Below are 13,565 nucleotides of genomic sequence, written 5' to 3' on the forward strand. Positions count from 1 at the left end.
TGCAGCTGTAGCACAAATCTTTAGGGTCATCAGAAGTATATCAAAGCTGTTTTTTAAAAGAGAAACTATATAAGATGGTTACTTTATAGAAAGTATCTTTTATGCAGACTAAATGTTTATTCTCAAAAGTTAAAATTAGCCATTATCTATTATAAATTATTTAAATTAGAGATAAGGATAAAAGACAAACACTTTGTAGGGTAGTCCTTTTAATCAAAGCAATAGTCCCAATTCACTTCCCAAAATCATTCGTGTCATTAATTGGGAGTAGACGTTAGGTATATATGTCTCTAATTAGGTACCTCTTTAAGCTTGAGGGGCCCTTTTTTTTATCTTGTTCTCTGCTTGTAGGGAAGAACCAGAATAAAGTCCAGGGTTATACAACACTCCCTTTCTCAAGCTTTGAAATGTCAGTGTAGACTATTAAGTGATTTATATTGGGCAGAGAATCTGGAAATTAGAGGTCTTTCAGGGCAAACACCTCCTCCATTTCTCCTGGGAATGGATAATTGTAATTCTGTCTAATCCTGGTCCTAGATTTCTAGCAGAATTTTCTCTGACTAAGAAATAAACAGAATTCAGAGGGTGCAGAGGTCAACAAAGTATAATTATGAATCTAATTAGAGCTGTGATTTGGAAGGCACGTGATTGAAGATTGTTCAAGTATTAGACATAGCATATTCAATAACCATTTTGTATGCCTTCCTTAACTTAAATTGTGAAGACTTAAAAAGCAGATGTGTACTATTTGCTTTTATTCCATATTCTCATTTTAGGGTGTGTCATTTCTCAATATCTCCATCAGTCAAAGAATATTTTAATCTTTCTCTGAATTACTTCAATCTCTGGTGATAGGTATTTGTGTGTGTGTATTGCATTTCTTGTTGCCTTTTTGTTTTAACGTCTTCCTAAAATGTTCTGAAATTGATGTTTGCAATAATTTGGGTTTAATGAAATAAAAAGCAATGTGAGCACACCGTGTTTGGCTTTTCTTTTCCTGTCACCCCCTCTTTACTGGATTGTACCAATACATTTTATTTATTTATTTATTTTGTAAGTAACACATAGTCATTTTATTTTCTTTTTTATATTTTTAAGTGTTAAAATCTTTTTTTTAATTTTAATTTTATATTGGAGTATAGTTGATTTACAATGTTGTGTTTGTTGTCAGTGTACAGCAGCTTACATATACATATATCTTTTCTTTTTCGTATTCTTTTCCCATATAGGTTATTACAGTGTTGAGTAGAGTTCCCTGTGCTGTACAGCAGGTCCTTGTTGATTATTTTATATATTTTAATGTATACATGTTAATTTCAACCTCCTAATTTATCCCTTCTACTACATTTCCCCTTTGTTAACCTTAAGTTTGTTTTCTAAGTCTGTGAGTCTGTTTCTGTTTTGTAAATTAGTTCATTTGGTACCAATACATTTTAGAAGTAATTTGGGCTCTGTTGGCATTTTAGTTAAATAATTGAGAGAGTAGGTTGGAAGTGGTCTGTTTTTTAGTTAACACCGTGAATAAAGTGGAAAAAACAGTTATAGCCAAGTATGGATTTGCCTCTTGTTCAGTCTTTCTTCATCTACAAAGCAGGCCATGGGAGACTCAATAGCCTGAGCTCAACTCCTGTTGGGCCTTTTATTTGAAAGATGACAGTTCCTCGCTCAATGGCAAAAAAAACAACTGCTACCAGTACTTTGAACATCCCACTCCTTCCTCCTTAAAATGTTCAGATATACCAATCCCAATCAGGTATTTGACTGAATGGTCAAGAAAAATTTTTTGATAAAAGGTTAATTGTAATTCATTCACCCTTTAAATGTATTGCTAATGGGCCTACTATGTTCCAGACTGTTATCTAGGTGCAGGGAATACCCAGTGACTGAAATAGACAAAACCTCTGCTCCTGTGAAGCTTTCTATATCCTTGGGGCTGACAATTAAGTCACTATGTAACAAGTCAGGTGGCAATGTGTATTTTGAAGAAGAAGAGAGAGAGTAAAGGGATGGAATATGGTAGCAGTGAGGGTGGACTTGGCTGTCGGAGAGAAGTTGGTTAGGCAGGGCCTCTCTGACAGGGGAACCTCTTCATGGAGATCAAGGAAGTGGAGAGAGAGCCCTGTGGGTATCTGGGGAAAGAGTGTTCCAGGAGGAGGGCTCGGTAAGCTAAAGGCTGAGGAGCTGCACTTGTGATCCACCCAAGGACCAACATGGAGGTAAGTGTGGCTGGAGTGGAGGGACTGATGGGGGTGAGTGGTAGTCAAGATAGGGTGATGGAATCAGGGACATATCTGGGAGTCAGGACACTGGACCATGTAGATGGAGACTTAGATGGAAACACACTGGAGCATCTCAACAGGGTATTGACATGATTCAGCTTATATTTTCGGAGGATCACTCTGATTGCTGTTTGGAGAATAGGGCGTGCATGGGCAAGGGCGGATATCAAATGGGGGCAATTGCAGTAGCGCAAACAAGAAACCATGGTGGTTTATGCTAGAGATGTAGTGAAGGAAGGGGTGAAAACGGGTCTGATCCCAGAGGCACTGAAAGGTGGAGTCTTGGCTAATGGAGTAGAGTGTTTCAAAAGAAATGAGAAATGAAGGATAGTTTCATTTACCTTTGGCTTGGGCAACCATAAGAAAGGAATTGCCATTACTGGGATGAGGGCTGCAAGAAGAGTAGCGTTACCTGGTTTTGGTCATGTAAAATGTGAGCTGTAAGTCAGCCAGCCAGGTATGATACAAGAAATTACGAGTCTCAACTTCCGGGGGACCATTAGACTGAACCAATGAAGCATTGGACACCCAGACCATTAAAGTAAATGCCCCTGGGGCAGGGGGAGTATGTGGAGTGCTATAGCCAAAAAGAGAAAGATACGGTACGCGGGGCCTCTCACTGTTGTGGCCTCTCCCATTGCGGAGCACAGGCTCCAGACGCGCAGGCTCAGCGGCCATGGCTCACGGGACCAGCCGCTCCGCGGCGTGTGGGATCTTCCCGGACCGGGGCACGAACCCGTGTTCCCTGCATCGGCAGGCAGACTCTCAACCACTGTGCCACCAGGGGAGCCCCAAGTTTCCTATTTCTTTAACCTGTTAGTCCTTCAGGTGTGGTGTTTCTCATGGCAAATTCCACAAGTTTGAGCCTCCTCTAATGCAGAAAACCAAGGACAATCGTGACAATAGCTAACATTTACTGAGTGCATACGACATGCCAAGGACTGTGCCAGCTAGTTCATTTACATGGTCTTACACACACCTCACAAAACTCGATCAAGGTGGGAGTTTTATTATCCTCATTTTACAATCAAGGAACCTGGTACACAAATAGTGTAAGAAAATTCTCCAAGATTATCAGACTACTGAGTGGTAGACCCCAGGGTCAAATCTAAATCCACCTCACCCCGGAGCCCAGGCTCTAAACTTCTTCACTTTGCTATTGTAGATGTATATAGAGAAAAGGGTCATCTTGAACTAATCCTAGCAATCTGACTGTGTCTGACATCCCACAGTTACTTGGCAAACAGAAACATCAAGAACTAGGTTGGTCTAAGAGGACAATAATTATATTGTCATGGCCCCTTTCTCAAACCAGAAGATAGGAATTTTCTTGTCTGCTTTTTGCCATTGAAGTTGGAGGGCAATAGCCTAGAGGGCATTTTGTTTTGAAATAGTAAGAAATTTTAATAGGAACCCCAGTGGAGGTGAGAATAAATATTTTCTTAGTATTTGGCCATTGCTTTCTCAGACCTTTGTGAGCTCCATGCCCACATGGGCAAATGCTTACTTGACAACTCCACTCAGGTCCCACTCAAACTCAGCGTGCCCAAAACTGACTCAGGATTTTCTACACCCCTGTTCAAACAAGTTCCTTTGTCCATGCTTCCATCTCAGCGAATGACATCATTATCTAGTTCAGCAAACCAGAATTTATAGTTGATGCTTAATATCTCTGTCTCCATCTCTCCCCCAGTGTCCAACCTACGAGCAGATCTTGTTGGATTTACCTCCAAAACATGCATCCAATCCATCCATTCATCCCAGCTCCATTGTCATGTCCAAATTCCAAACTCCTTTCACCTCTCCTCTGGACTGTAGCTATAGCCTTCTTACTGCATCCACACATTGATTCTGGGCTTTGTCCCATCTGCTCACCAAACTGCAACCATATTAAAACACAAACTGACCCTATCTCTCACTTTCTGTTTTACAAACTCTGCAGAAGATCTTCAGAAAAGCTGTTGGTCAAGCAAAGCTAATTAAAACTTTATTAGCCCTACTGAGTATGGAGCAACACTGCCTTGAAAGAGTTTCAGTGGGGTCTCAGAAGGGGGAGTTGAAGAAGCCTATTTACAGGCTTCAGGTGTGTGCTCAAGTGGCTTAAATAGTGGATCTTTTAAGGCAAACTGGTTGGGACACAGTCCACCATGTAATGGTGTAGGGTTGGTGGGCACAGTAAGGGGAGTGTCTTGGCACAAGTCTCCATAAGTAAATTGTGTGATAAGTGAGCTGTTTCTACAGCTGAGCCCTCTTTTGTCCTGATGGGAGAGATGAGTCAAGTGTTTCTCTGGATAAGCTGGTTGGCAGGAATTTCCTAAAGCAAATAGTAAAATTACTCACTGATTTACAACATGAGCTTTCTGAGCAAAAATCTCCTGAAATAAAATTAAATCATGTTGGCGTAGGTGATCGTGGTCCTGATAGTTAAGCTATACGAAAGCAGGTGATTTTAATTCCCAGGATAAAGATCAAATTCTGGAAGTGGCTGCCAAGGCACTGTGTCCTTCCAGCCCCATACAGGTTGTGTTGTGCTGTCACCCACCTCATGGGAGCCGGAAGTTGGGCTTTTTCAGATCCCACCCCTCCTTTTTACCCCAGCTGTCAAAACCTTTGGCTGTAGTCCTGCCTCTTCCTACAATGCTGTTTCCCCCTCCACCTAGCTAAACTTCTGCTTACACTTCTGATCTCAGCTTGATTCTTTGTTTCTTAGGGATGTTCTCTGCCTGCCTTCCACCCATGCAAAAGGGGATCCATCCCAATATAAGCTCTCTATAATTTTCTTAAAATATTTGTATCACTATTTGTAATTATATATCTCTGTGCATTTAAAAATTAGACTATAATATCCATAGGGGGCTTAGCACTTAGTAATTAATAAATAATCGTGGCTGTGAGGAAGGTTGGCACGTAGGTGCATTTAGTTTGCCTTTGGAGATGATAACTTCTTTATTTAGGGAACACCTGGATACGTAAATGTAAAATAACTCATGTCTTAGAAAAAGCTCTTAAATCACCTTTAATCTTTTGTTTTTAATTTTTTAATTTAATTTTACTTTTTAATACAGCAGGTTCTTATTAGTCATCAGGGTTTTTTTTATTTTATTTTTTTTTATTTTTTGCTTTATAACAAATTTAATCAGTTATACATATACATATGTTTCCATATCCCCTCCCTTTTGCGTCTCCCTCCCACGCTCCCTATCCCACCCCTCCAGGCGGTCACAAAGCACCGAGCTGATCTCCCTGTGCTATGCGGCTGCTTCCCACTAGCTATCTACCTTACGTTTAGTAGTGTATATATGTCCATACCGCTCTTTCACTTTGTCACAGCTTACCCTTCCCCCTCCCCATATCCTCAAGTCCATTCTCTAGTAGGTCTGTGTCTTTATTCCTGTCCTACCCCTATGTTCTTCATGACATTTTTTTCTTAAATTCCATATATATGTGTTAGCATACAGTATTTGTCTTTCTCTTTCTGACTTACTTCACTCTGTATGACAGACTCTAGGTCTATCCACCTCATTACAAATAGCTCAATTTCATTTCTTTTTATGGCTGAGTAATATTCCATTGTATATATGTGCCACATCTTCTTTATCCATTCATGCGATGATGGACACTTAGGTTGTTTCCATCTCCGGGCTATTGTAAATAGGGCTGCTATGAACATTTTGGTACATGTCTCTTTTTGAATTATGGTTTTCTCAGGGTATATGCCTAGTAGTGGGATTGCTGGGTCATATGGTAGTTCTATTTGTAGTTTTTTAAGGAACCTCCATACCGTTCTCCATAGCGGCTGTACCAATTCACATTCCCACCAGCAGTGCAAGAGTGTTCCCTTTTTTCCACACCCTCTCCAGCATTTATTGTTTATAGATTTTTTGATGATGGCCATTCTGACTGGTGTGAGATGATATCTCATTGTAGTTTTGATTTGCATTTCTCTAATGAGTAAAGATGTTGAGCATCCTTTCATGTGTTTGTTGGCAGTCTGTATATCTTCTGTAGAGAAATGTCTATTTAGGTCTTCTGCCCATTTTTGGATTGGATTGTTTGTTTTTTTGTTATTGAGCTGCATGAGCTGCTTATAAATTTTGGAGATTAATCCTTTGTCAGTTGCTTCATTTGCAAATATTTTCTCCCATTCTGAGGGTTGTCTTTTGGTCTTGTTTATGGTTTCCTTTGCTGTGCAAAAGCTTTTAAGTTTCATTAGGTCCCATGTGTTTATTTTTGTCTTTATTTCCATTTCTCTAGGAGGTGGGTCAAAAAGGATCTTGCTGTGATTTATGTCATAGAGTGTTCTGCCTATGTTTTCCTCTAAGAGTTTGATAGTGTCTGGCCTTACAGTCATCAGTTTTATACACATCAGTGTGTACATGTCAGTCCCAATTGCCCAATTCATCAGACCACCACCACCCCCTGCCGCTTTCCCCCCTTGGTGTCCATACGTTTGTTCTCTACATCTGTGTCTCAATTTCTGCCCTGCAAACTGGTTCATCTGTACCATTTTTCTAGGTTCCACATACATGCGTTAATATACAATATTTGTCTTTCTGACTGACTTCACTCTATATGACAGTCTCTAGATCCATCCACGTCTCTACAGATGACCCAATTTCGTTCCTTTATATGGCTGAGTAATATTCCATTGTATATATGTACCACATCCTTATTCATTCGTCTGTCAGTGGGCCTTTAGGTTGCTTCCATGACCTGGCTATTGTAAATAGTGCTGCAATGAACATTGGGGTGCATGCGTCTTTTTGAATTATGGCTTTCTTTGGGTATATGCCCAGTAGTGGGATTGCTGTATCGTATGGTAATTCTATTTTTAGTTTTTTAAGGAACCTCCATACTATTCTCCATAGTGACTGTATCAGTTTACATTCCCACCAACAGAAGTCACCTTTAGTCTTAAAACACATGCTACAAACTGAAATGTCAAGTGTTCTGGTTAGTATATGCATCCCTGCAGGAAAAGAGAAAAGTTTCCCGTAAAAATGAATTTAGATTGACTTATCCGAGAAAACTTTTCTTCTTGGGAGTAGCATGATTTTGATTTCTAAATATTTTCTCACAAGAGAATGTCAGGCTAAAGCCACGTTCATTTTAAGAATCACAAGTTACAGGTCGGTTAACATTTTATGAACACTGCCTAGGACCCACTCATATTTGACATATTCTGCAATTCTGACTGATAGCTGCTAACAATGTAGAATACAAATAGCCACAAAATGTAACCCAAGTGAACAGTGAGTCCTGAACAATTTTTTTTTGTTATTTGAAGGCTCTTCTGTGGACAGGTCATGTTTTGCTGCGGACCAAGGGATGAGAAGGTTGTTACACCATAATGGAAACACAGTTGTTCTCTCTGCAGGGGGAGGCCTTCCTGTAGTGGGCTGGGTGGGGCAGGGGGCGAGCATCGATGCTGGAGGAACTTCATTACCTCCTCGCCTCCCTGCCCTTGGAAGAGGACCCTACTGTCACATTGGAGAACCTGTGCTAAACCTAAAAATATGTCTTCCAATCCTACTTAAGTCAACACGTGAGTTGAATTTTTAGTTGAATGATTATTAGGTTGTGTTCTAAAACCCAAGTGCCATGTTTTTCTAAGGCCTCTCACATTTGGGTCTCCAGAGAGGAATTTTCTAGAGGATAAATTCTGGTATTTCTTACATCCTTGGGGCAGAACCACACACCTCAATCTTCATGGCTTCTGGGGAGGTCTTATATTCATATTAGAGGGATTTGCTGGTCTGCCAGGCAGGAGCACACACATTCCTTCGAATCTGGTGTGCAAATGATAAGGATCTGTTTGAGATTCTCCACTTCCTGCAAGCGCTGGATGCGCGTTATAGTTGCAGCCACGCAATCAAGTCTAGGTGGGAATTTCTGCATCATGTCTCCTAACGTGAACAATCCAGGGTGAAGTGCCAATCCTGGAGATTACTCATAAGCAGATTATGTGACATTTGGGTCTGTTCCATCCCTCCTGAGGCTAAAGCTAAACCACTGGAAAAACACTCATGTGCCTAATCCTGTGTGATTTCTTTCTGTCTTTACCATCTCTTTAGCATATTACCTGAGCTGCACATAATCTCTGGTTTAATGCTTAGTCAACAATAAAACTGTCACCTTTGTGGCTAGGTTTGATTCATTAGCAGAAGATCTTATTTATAATATTAGACTTCCCCATCAATTATTAAAAATCAGTTGCCTTGGACTTCCCTGGTGGCACAGTGCTTGAGAGTCGGCCTGCCAATGCAGGGGACACGGGTTCGTGCCCCGGTACGGGAAGATCCCACATGCCGCAGAGTGGCTGGGCCTGTGAGCCATGGCCGCTGAGCCTGTGCTCCGCAACGGGAGAGGCCACAACAGTGAGAGGCCCGCGTACCACAAAAAAAACAAAAAAACAAAAAAAACAGTTGCCTATATTTGCAGAGTCTATTTCTGGGCTCTTTATTATTTTTATTTTATTTTATTTTATTTTATTGAAGTATAGTTGATTTACAATGTTGTATTCTATACAGCAAAGTGACTATATATATAGTTATATATATATGTATATATATACTTTTATATATATATTAAAAATATATACTTTTTAATGTTAGAAACCATTACGGTTTCTATCAGGATATTGAATATAGTTCCCTGTGTTATACAGTAGGAGCTCGTCGTTCATCCATTCTATATATAATAGTTTACATCTGCTAATCCCAAACTCCCATTCCTTCCCTTCCCTACCCCTCCTCCCCTTGGCAACTGTCTGTTCTCTATGTCTGTGAGTCTATTTCTGTTTTGTAGATAGGTTCATTTGTGTCATATTTTAGATTCCACATATAAGTGGTATCATATGGTATTTGTCTTTCTCTTTCTGACTTAATTCGCTTAGTATGATCATCTCTAGGTCCATCCATGTTACTGCAAATGACATTATTTCGTTCTTTTCGATGGCTCAGTAATATTCTATTGTATATATGTACCACATCTTCTTTATCCATTCATCTATTGATGGACATTTAAGTTGCTTCCATGTCTTGCCTATTTTAAATAGTTCTGCTATGAACATAGGGATGTACCTATCTTTTTGAATTATAGTTTTCTCTGGATATATGCCCAGGAGTGCGACTGCTGGATCATATGGCAACTCTTATTTTTAGTTTTTTTGAGGAAACTCCATACTGTTTTCCACAGTGGCTGCACCAATTTACATTCCCATCAGCAGTGTAAGAGGGTTCCCCTTTCTCCACACCTCTCTAATGTTTGTTGTTTGTAGAGATTTTAATGATGGGCATTCTGACTGGTGTGAGGTGGTACCTCACTGTAGTTTTAATTTGCAGTTCTCTAATAGCGATGTTGAGCATCATTTCATGTGCCTATTGGCTATCTGTCTCCTTTGGAGAAATGTCTATTTAGGTCTTCTGCCCATTTTTTGATTGGGTTGTTTGTTTGTTTTTTGTTGAGTTGTATGAGCTGTTTGTATATTTTGGAAATTACACCCTTGTCGGTTGCATCGTTTGCAAATATTTTCTCCCATTCCATAGGCTGTCTTTTCATTTTGTTTATGGTTTCCTTTGCTGTGCAAAATATTGTAAGTTTGATTAGGTCCAATCTGTTTATTTTTGTTTTTATTTCTATTGCCTTGGGAGACTGACCTAAGAAAACATTGGTACAGTTGATGTCAGAGAATGTTTTGCCTATGATCTCTTCTAGGAGTTTTATGGTATCATATCTTATGTTCAGGTCTTTAAGCCATTTTGAGTTTATTTTTGTACATGGTGTGACCATGTGTTCTAACTTAATTGATTTATATGCAGCTGTCCAACTTTCCCAGCACTACTTGCTGAGGAGACTTTTTCCCATTGTTTATTGTTGCCTCGTTTGTTGGAAATTAATTGACCGTAGGTGTGTGGGATTTTTTCTTGACTCTCTATTCTGGTCCATTGATCTGTATGTGTGTTTTTGTGCCAATACCACCACCCTGTTTTGAATACTGTAGCATTGTAGTATTGTCTGAAGTCTGGGAGGGTTATGCCTCCTGGTTTTTTTTTTTTCCTCAGGATTGCTTTGGCACTTCTGGGTCTTTTATTGTTCCATATAAATTTTAGGATTATTCTAATTCTGTGGAAAATGGCATGGGTAATTTGATAGGGATTGCATTAAGTCTGTAGATTGCTTTGGGTAGTATTGCCATTTTAACAATATTAATTCTTCCAATTCAAGAGCATGGGTTATCTTTCCATTTTTTTGAACCATCTTTAACTTCCTTTATTAATGTTTTGTAGTTCTCAGCATATAAGTCTTTCACCTCCTTGGTGAGGTTTATTTCTAAGTATTTTTGATACGATTTTTAAGGGATTATTTATTTACATTCCCTTTCTGATATTTCATTGTTAGTGTAAAGAAATGCAACCAACTTCTGTATCTTGTATCTTGTATCCTGTTATCTTGCTAAATTTATCAGTTCTAGTAGTTTTTGTGTGGAATCTTCTGGGTTTTCTATACATAGTATCATGTCATTTGTGTATAATAACACTTTTACTTCTTCCCTTCCAATTTGCATACATTTTCTTTCTTTCTCTTGTCTGACTGCCGTGGCTAGGACTTCTAATACTATGTTGAAGAGAAGTGGTGAGAGTGGGCATCCTTGTCTTGTTCCAGATTTTAGGGAGAAGGCTTTCAGCTTTTCACTGTTGAGTATTATATTGGCTGTAGGTTTGCCATAAATAGTTTTTATTATGTTGAGATATGTTCCCACTATACTCATTTTCATAAGGGTTTTTATCATGAATGGATGTTGAATTTAATCAAATGTTTTTTCTGCATCTATTGAGTTGATCATGTGGTTTTTGTCCTTTCTTTATTTGATGTGGTGTATCACATTGATTGATTTGTGTATGTTGAACCATCACAGTTGTGATTTCTTCTCTTTCATTTCTGATTTTGTTTATTTGTGTCTTCTCTCTTTTCTTCTTGGTGAGCCTGGACAGAGGTTTGTCAATTTTGTTTACCCTTTCAAAGAACCAGCTCTTGGTTTTATTGATTTTTTTAATTGTTTTTTTATCTGTATTTTATTTATTTCCTCTCTGATCTTTATTATCTCCTTCCTTCTGCTGACTTTAGGTTTTGTTTGTTCTCCTTTTTTAATTCTTTTAGGTGGTAGGTTAGTTTATTTATTTGAGATTTTTCTTGTTTCTTAAAGCAAGAATGTATCACTATGAACTTTGTTCTAAGAACTGCTTTTGCTGCATCCCATAGATTTTGAATGGTTGTATTTTTATTGTCATTTGCCTCAAAGTATTTTTAAATTTCTTCTTTGGTTTCATTGTTGACTCATTGGTTTTTTAGTAGCATGTAGTTTAGTCTCCATGTAAATTTAAGAGTACAGAAATTATTTCAAGCATCTTTTATGACCACAATGGCATGAAACAAGAAATCAACCACAGAAAAAGAAAAAGAGAACAAACATCTTATGACCATAGCAGAGCCCAAAAGGAAGAAGAAAGACGTTCTCTTTATGTCTGGCAAGGGCTCAACCAATGAGAGACTGTCACAACTCAGCCAATGAAAAGCCACTGTTCTTCAAAATCTTAATTCCTCCAGTCGACTCTTTGTTTACTATAGCCCTTTTAACTTCTTTTCTCCCTCTTTATTTATTTTTTAATTTTTAAAAAAGTTCTATACACTTTTTAAAGGTTACTTTCCATTTACAGTTATTACAAAATGTTGGCACTATCCCCCATGTTGTATAATACATCACTGAGCCTATCTTTCACTCCATAGATTGTACCTCTCACTCCTCCTTCACCTCTCTTTAAAAGAGTTCTCCTCTCCTTGCTGTGCAGGGGACTTGCATGTGACTTGCCATGGTTGCAGACTCCAAATTGAAATCTCTTGAGGATCCAAAATAAACCCATTTTTGCTGGAGAAATAAATGGCAGTCTATTTGTTTTAGGTCAACATAGTTTTATAGTGTGTCTTCAAAGTAGATAGAACTTAGTTCGCTTTCAGAATTGTTTATGCTATCCTAGTTTCTTTGCACTTCTACATAAATTTTAGAATTTTCTTGCTGATACCTACCAAAAAAAGTGCTACGGTTTAGATTTAATTGTCTTGACTCTACAGATCAAACTGGAGAGAATCGATGTTTTAACAATATTGAGTCGTCCAATTCATGATCACAGAATAGCACTCCATTTATTTTGGTCTTTTATATTCCTTTCATCAGTTTACTGTAGTTTTCAGCATATAGATCCTGCATACAATTTTTTATCATTTAAACTAGTACAGCTTTTCTCACTTTGAGGGGGGTGTGTGTCACAATTATGCTGTCTTCTGCTCCTTATCCTGTTTTTTCACTAGTCATGCTCAATCTGTGTATTTTTCAATGAATTTTATAATCTAAATCATCTTCTTTTAATTAATTTTGATATCATTTCCTTTTTCTAATAAAATAGATCCATACTGTCTACTCAACACTTTGTAATTATAAAAAAAAAATGGAAAAAAACAGTGTCTTTGAGTAAGGTGAATGAAGAATTTGTGGTATATTCATGTGTATTAAAAGGTAAATGGAAACATATTAAAAAACAAAAAGTAGTTAGGAGTGCTCCACAGACCAGAGCTAGGGACAAGGTTTTTATACAGAAGACATGGCTCATCTTCCCCAAGAGACCATTTTACCCAATGATTTGTGGAACATTATGTCTTTTTAAAAAATTTTATTGGAGTATAGTTGATTTACAATGTTGTATTAGTTTCAGGTGTACAGCAAAGTGATTCAGTTATACATATACATACATTCATTCTTTTTCAGATTCTTTTCCATATAGGTTATTACAGAATACTGAGTAGAGTTCCCTGTGTTATACAGTAGGTCCTTGTTGGTTATCTAATTTATACATAGTAATGTGTGTATGTTAATCCCAAGATCCTAATTTATTCCTCTTGCCACGTTTCCCCTTTGGTAACCATAGGTTTGTTTTTGAAACCTGTGAATCTGTTTGTTTTATAATAAGTTCATTTATATCATTTTTTTCAAAATTATATTCCACATGAGTGATATGATATCATATGATATTTGTCTTTCTCTGTCTGAATTACATCACTTAGTATGATAATCTCTAGGTCCATCCATGTTACTGCAAATAGCATTAGTTCATTCTTTTTTATGGCTGAGTAATATTACATTGTCTCTATGTACCAGTTCTTTATCCATTCATCTGTCGATATACATTTAGGTTGCTTCCATGTCCTGGTATTGTGACTAGTGCTGCCATGAAC

The sequence above is a fragment of the Mesoplodon bidens genome (genome assembly GCF_964165515.1).
Source record: "Mesoplodon bidens genome assembly, chromosome: 10".
Lineage (NCBI taxonomy): Eukaryota > Metazoa > Chordata > Mammalia > Artiodactyla > Ziphiidae > Mesoplodon > Mesoplodon bidens.